Source organism: Orycteropus afer, unplaced genomic scaffold (assembly GCF_000298275.1).
Source record: "Orycteropus afer afer isolate SDZICR_OR568_19922 unplaced genomic scaffold, OryAfe1.0 scaffold00360, whole genome shotgun sequence".
Taxonomy (NCBI): domain Eukaryota; kingdom Metazoa; phylum Chordata; class Mammalia; order Tubulidentata; family Orycteropodidae; genus Orycteropus; species Orycteropus afer.
Window position 1 is genome coordinate 3,367,991 of NW_006921947.1, and position 6,453 is coordinate 3,374,443.

Consider the following 6,453-nt stretch of genomic DNA (forward strand, 5'->3'; position numbering starts at 1 on the left):
TTTTTTTGCAGTATGGTTTCCACTTAGAAAAAATATCCCTGGTCCATTAGGAATTTGCTAGGAATAAGTCAAGTGCTGCTTACCCCATTTCTTTCTTATAAACAACTACAACAGTAGAATAAATCCAAAGAGAATATATGTTCCATTCCAATAAGAAACTTAACAGAATGTAAATCCAAATGCCACTAAAACAACTACAGAAGTTCAGAATTAGGCAGTCCTCTGATCAAGAAAGGAGCTCTGGTGGCATAGTGCCTAAGGCACTTGACTGGCGGTTCAAACCCATTAGCCACTCCTCGGAAGGAAGGTTGGGCAATCTACTTCTGGAGTGATACTGCCTCAGAAACCCAAGGAGGGGTTGCTATAAGTCAGTCACTGAGTCTGATCAAGCATGATTCATATACAAAACAACAGAGAATCTGTATTCAATAATTGTTGTTAGTTGCCATCAAGTCAACTTAACCAACGGTGACCCCATGTATACAGAGTAGAACTCCTTCATAGAGTTTTCCAGGCTGTGACCTTTTGGAAGCAGATCTCCAGACCTGTCTTCCGGGGCACCTCTGGCACCTTTCAGCTAGTAGTTGAGAAATTAACCACTTGGGGCTTAACTCCTTATTCAACAACTATCCAGCAATGATTTGCTAAGTACCTCTTGTATAGCAGACATTACTCTAGATATTGAATATGCATTAATGAATAAGACAGGAAAAATGCCTGTGCACATAGTATTCTAGGAGGTAGAGGTGGGGGTGAGAAACACAAAGGAGAGAAATGCTATGACTTGTAACAGGAGGATAAGGGAATGGAGAATGATGGGGTGGGGAGAGAGATTTCCTATAAGAAGGGCCTCTCTGAGAAGACAACATCAGAGCAGAGGCCTGAAGGAAGAGATGAAAGTCGTGTGGCTGTCTGGGGGATGACTGTTTTGGCCAGAGGGAACAGGAATGTGAAAGTGTAGGCACATCTCAAGAACATCAGAGGAGGTTGTGACTGGGGCTCCATGCCCAGGGCAAAGTGGCAGGAGGTGAGCTCTGAGAAGGAACAGGGGGCCAGATCAGGAGGACCTTGGAGAAAATTGTAGGACTTTGGCTTTTACAGTGAACAAGATGGGAGGCCATGAGAGGTCTTCAAGCAGAGAAGTGACCTGATAAATGTTTTCATAGGATCCCTCTGACTGCTGCCTTGAGGATAAACACTCAGGGCATAAGGGGAGAAGCAGGAAGACCAGTGAGGGAGCTACTGCAGCAGCCCAAACGGGTTGAAAAAAGCTTAATATGAGCTATAAGTTCAACTTGACTGCCCAAGAAAAGGCGACTCCACCTTAGACTATCTCAGACTTTGAAAAAAGAAGTGTTCGGTATAAAATAATCTAGAGCACCATGTTCATTTCTGAGGACTGGAATGTTCGACACAGGAATGTATCTAGAGGAAAATAAATAAGAGAGCAGATAGGTCAATAAATAATGTAAACTTGAAGCACATTTCTGCCATGGAAGAGAAGGCTTAAGAGTTCATCACTGCTCCATTGAGGGAAATGGGAAAGAAATGAAAGTAAATGACTCCCTTCCAATACTTACAGAAAATGTCTTTGTTGATTGCACCCACTTTGCACCAGCCTGCGTAATGACCTTCACAGCTGTGAATTATCCTATCCCTTTTATAATGAAGGACACTGAGCTTCTGAGAGCTCCCACAATTGGCCCAAATTCCCACAACTGGTATGTAGTCGAGCTGGATTTGAGGCTGTTTAAGAGACCTCTTCTCTCCCTGGAAGGCCCCTGGGTGGTGCAAACAGTTAGCACTCGGCTACCGATCAAAAGGAGCTCTGGTGGCACAATGGTTAAGCTTTCAGCTGCAAACTGAAAGACTGCTGGTTCACCACTCCTGTGGCTTCCAGCCAAACAAAAGACAGGTATATGAGCTGAACATTCACATTAAGTAGACACACTTCTTGGGGAGATCAGTCATGGGAGAATAGAAGGGCAGTGTATGCACAGGGAGACAGCTCAGGGGACAGGAGTGCATGGGAGGAAGGACACAGGGAAGAGGTGGGAATGGGGAGGAAGTAGGAGGGGAGCTGTTGCACTGTGGGAGATGACAGCTAATGTCATGAGACAAAGTGTATGTGAGCTGCTGTATGGAAAGTGAATTTGCTCTGTAAACTTTCACCCAAATCACAATAAAAATTTAAAACAACAACAACAAAAAGATTGTTGGTTCAAACCCACACAGTAGCTCCACAAGAGAAAGACCTGACAATCTGCTCCCATAAAGATGATAGCCTGGAAAATCATAGGGTGCAGTCCTGTTCTGTCACATGGCATCACTATGAGTTGGAGCCAATTCCATGGAATACAGTAAAGACAATTAATTGAAGGGTTGGCAATTGGAACCTACTCAGAGGCACCTCAGAAGAAAGGCCTGGTGATCTGCTTCCGTAAAGACTACAGCCAAGAAAACCCTATGAACCAGTTCTGCTCTGTAGCACATGGGGGGCAGCCATGAGCTGGAATCCACTCCATGGCAATGAGTCTGGTTTGGTTTTGGTTTTTGCTCCGCAGTCATCTGTTAACCACATGTAGGTCTAGCAGGTCCTCACCTAGTCAGAGAATAAGCAGGCCTCAGAAGCCCAACTCAAGCTTACTGCATTGATTATACCAGCTTTACATTTTTCAAAAAGCCTTTTAGGTAGAAATCTTTCTAAAATATGTTCCATTTTAATCAAGCTGTTGCCTGAATGTTGTATTACATCCCTTTGAATTTTTCTTTGCAGATGATTCAGAGTCATCATCTTGAATATTGTTTACTGGCTAAGCTATAATGTGACAAATGTCCTCGGACCTTATATTAAATGGCTCCAGACAGCTCTACTGCTATTCAATCTGCTGTCTCAGCAGGTTCTGAGTTCACTGTCACTTCATAGACTATCAATTTCCAGTAACCCTGCCCACTGCAAATCCTCTCCCTGTTACTGGTCTGCTGTCTGCTAAAACCCAAAGGGAAACCAGATAACCAGGGAGTTCAACCAGAAATCTCCCACTTCATAGGCTTAAACCTAAGGGTGGGTCTTCCCTCTCCTCGAACAAAGTGCATAGACTTTGAGATATCTATTTCTCTTACTACTCCACTTTTTATATACCTCCATTGAGTCATAAGTGGTGAGGTTGCCAAATAACTAACAAAAACTTCCACTTGCCCCTCAAGGAGAGAGAATAACTTTGGTAAACAGAGAAAAAAGGGATATTTGGTGCTATTTCTTGTCTTAAAATTGATAGGGTCATGCCTCTGACAGGAAGAAGGAGAGGAACCAGGAATAGATAGCACAGAGAAATTTAAATCTGCTTGCATGACCAAGAATCATTTGCCTTTAGTACAATTGACCACCTGTTTAATCACATAAAGTGGATTTATATGTGGTTTACAGATGCATACCAAGTTGGCCTTTTAGCCTTAGTGAAAGGATACAGCTCTTTCCTGTTTACATTTCTACTTACATGGATGTCCCTTTTTCCTACAGATTGAGCAAAGATACCTTCATTAAACAAATTGACACAGATTTTCAACAGACAGAATCCAAATTTGTGAGGGTAAACTGTGGATTCTGGGGAGATTGCAATGATTCTGGTCTGAATTTATGTTAGTACAGTTGTTGCCACAGTAACCGTAATTTATTTCCACATCTAGACTGTACAAAATATCAGGTAACACTAGAGCAAGGGGATCACTAGTATAAACTTCTATCTAGAGCCTTAAAAGCCATTGTAAATACTTGAGTCTTTATCCTAAGTGAAATGAGGAGCCATGGTTGAGATTGAGCACAGGAGTAGCATGATCTCACTTACATTTGAAAGCATCACTCGGGCTTCTGTGCAGAGAAGACTACGGGAGGGCAAGATAAGGAAGGGAGACCAGGCTATTACAATAATCCAGGTGGGATATGATGGCGGTTTGATGGTAGCAGTAGCGTTAATGAGAGGTGGTTGGATTCTGAATACATTTTGAAAGTAAAGCCAACAAGATTTGCTGATGAATTGGATGGAGGGTAGGAAAGAGAGAAGAGTCAAGGATCACTCAAAGGTTTGGGGGTTGAACAATTGGGAGGATAAGTTTGGCATCAATTTAGATGAAGAAGGTTTCAGGTAGAGTAGGTTTGGAAGGAAGACTAAGAATTCAGTTCAGTTCATGGTATCTGCTGGAAATCCAAATGAACATGTTGATAAGGCAGCTGGATATACAAATTTGGAGTTTAACAGAGAAATCGGGTCTAGAGATATCAATTTGGGAATTGTCAGCTTGACATGGGTAGTCAAATATATCTTCTCAGCTAAGATCAGAACAGAAAAATAGCTTACTTTTTCAGGAGCCCTGGAAAATATTACTTAGTCTAGACCTCAGCAGGGACATGGGATGGAAAAACTGACAGAGGGGGGATTACTTTAAACAAGTTCTCCTTCAGAGGAGCCGTGCATGGACTGAACAGGGAGGGGACAAAAAGGAATCTGGGGAAATTGGCCACAGCGTCACAGGTCCTCACTGGTTGACGGCAAAATAGGCTAGCTCAGTAACACGGGGTGGTTGAGATGAAGCAAGGTGCATGTTCAGGGAAGACAGCTGACGTGAGAGATAGTCAAAGTCAAATGGCTTAGATCCAATTCAAGTCAAGGTCACCACATTGGTCAGCATTAAGACCATGGAAGATTCCTTTGGGAACCAACTTCTGCCTCTCAGCTAGAGTCTGATGGTGACTGAAGACTGACATTTTAGTTATAGCTTCCTAACTGACTCTCAATATTTTGGGATAAAGCTTCATCTTTACTGTTCTCTCCCTCAGTCTTCAGGTTGAGTAGAAGAGCCATGTTCTCTTATCCAACTGGAAACACTCAAAAGATGTAGTTGTCTTTTTGGGTTCTAGCAGTCTTAGAGATTTATTGTACCCTTCTCTCCCCATACTCTAAGGGATTTGCATGATCTGGGACATCAGTAGGACTTGGCCAAGGCTAGTTACTGACTCCAACCTTAACCTCCCTATTCTCTCAGAGAATCTTTTCCACCAAGCTGTGTAAAGGAGATCTCACAAGGAGTTAATGGCATAATATCCATATAGAAAGACTTGTACTAATGCCTAGATTTGTCTTAGGAGTGCTGATCAAGAGTATTACCTCCTGATTTTACTAAAAACTATTTTTGCCTCTTGCCAATCTGACAACTCAGGATTTTAATAATATTATGATTCTAGTTTTTAATGGGTGAAGGAGTGGAGCTCAAGGTACCTGATCACTCTATTAAAATTGAACCAGAACCATAGATAGATAGACACACAAACAGACAGATAGAGACTATTTAGGTATCTTCCATCCATTGTTTTCCTCCATGAAACTTACCACCATCTGTTACACTATACTGACAACTAACTACATGTTTTACTTGTTTATTGTCTGTCTCTCCCAACCAGAATATAAGCTCCAAGATGGCAGGGATGTTTCTGTTCTTGTCATTGCCATATTCCCAGGTGCTTAGAAAAGTGCCTGGCACATACAGGCGCCCACTAAATATTTATTAAATGAAGATATTTTATATAAACTTGGTAATAAGGAGGAGGAGGAGTGTTGCTCACCTGTGTAGCCTGTATGTGGCATAATTCTTTTTAAATGATGTATATTTTATCTGTTTATTTGCCTATGCATAGGAGGTGATGGCTAGAAGTAAGCATCAACTGAAAACAGGTGAAACATCTTTTTTCTAGAATAGGATGCGATGTGGAAGCTATGGTTAAAATTAATATGGAGGAAGATATGGAAAAAATGTAACATGATTACAATTAGCCAGGAACTTGGCTTAATGCTTTACACGTGGTAAGTCACTAGATCCACCAAATAACTCTGTAAGGCAGGGAAGTTATCACCTTTTTATAGATGAGGAAAATGAAGTTTAGCTCCATCCAGCTGCTTCTTCCAAGGTCAGGCTATTAATTAATAAGTAGCAAAGACAAGAGTTGAATACTCGTCAATCTTTCCCTGAGCCAGATATCTCAACATACAACCAATGTTTTAGGCAACAATAGAAGTGAAGACATTCTGGATTTCTAGGAGATGTATCATCTTTATGTCACAACTACAGAGTGTCAAAGCTCGTGTTGACTGTGAAACTGGACATCAAAGAGCAGAATAACAGCAATGGAAATCTCTCCCATTGGTTTCATTAATAATTTTGATTTTATTACTGTGTGAAATGTATTTATCTACTTTTTTTATTTTGAACACTACATTGATTCTTCACTCTTGCCTATGGCCATGAGCTAGCATTCATTATCTTGCAGCTACAGTTCCTAGGTGACCAGAGAGAGGATATTTTTCCAATGTTGTTGTTGTTGTTGTTATGTGCCGTCGAGTTGGCCCCGACTCATAGCGACCCCTCCTTGGGTTTCCGAGGCAGTATCACTGCGGAAGTAGG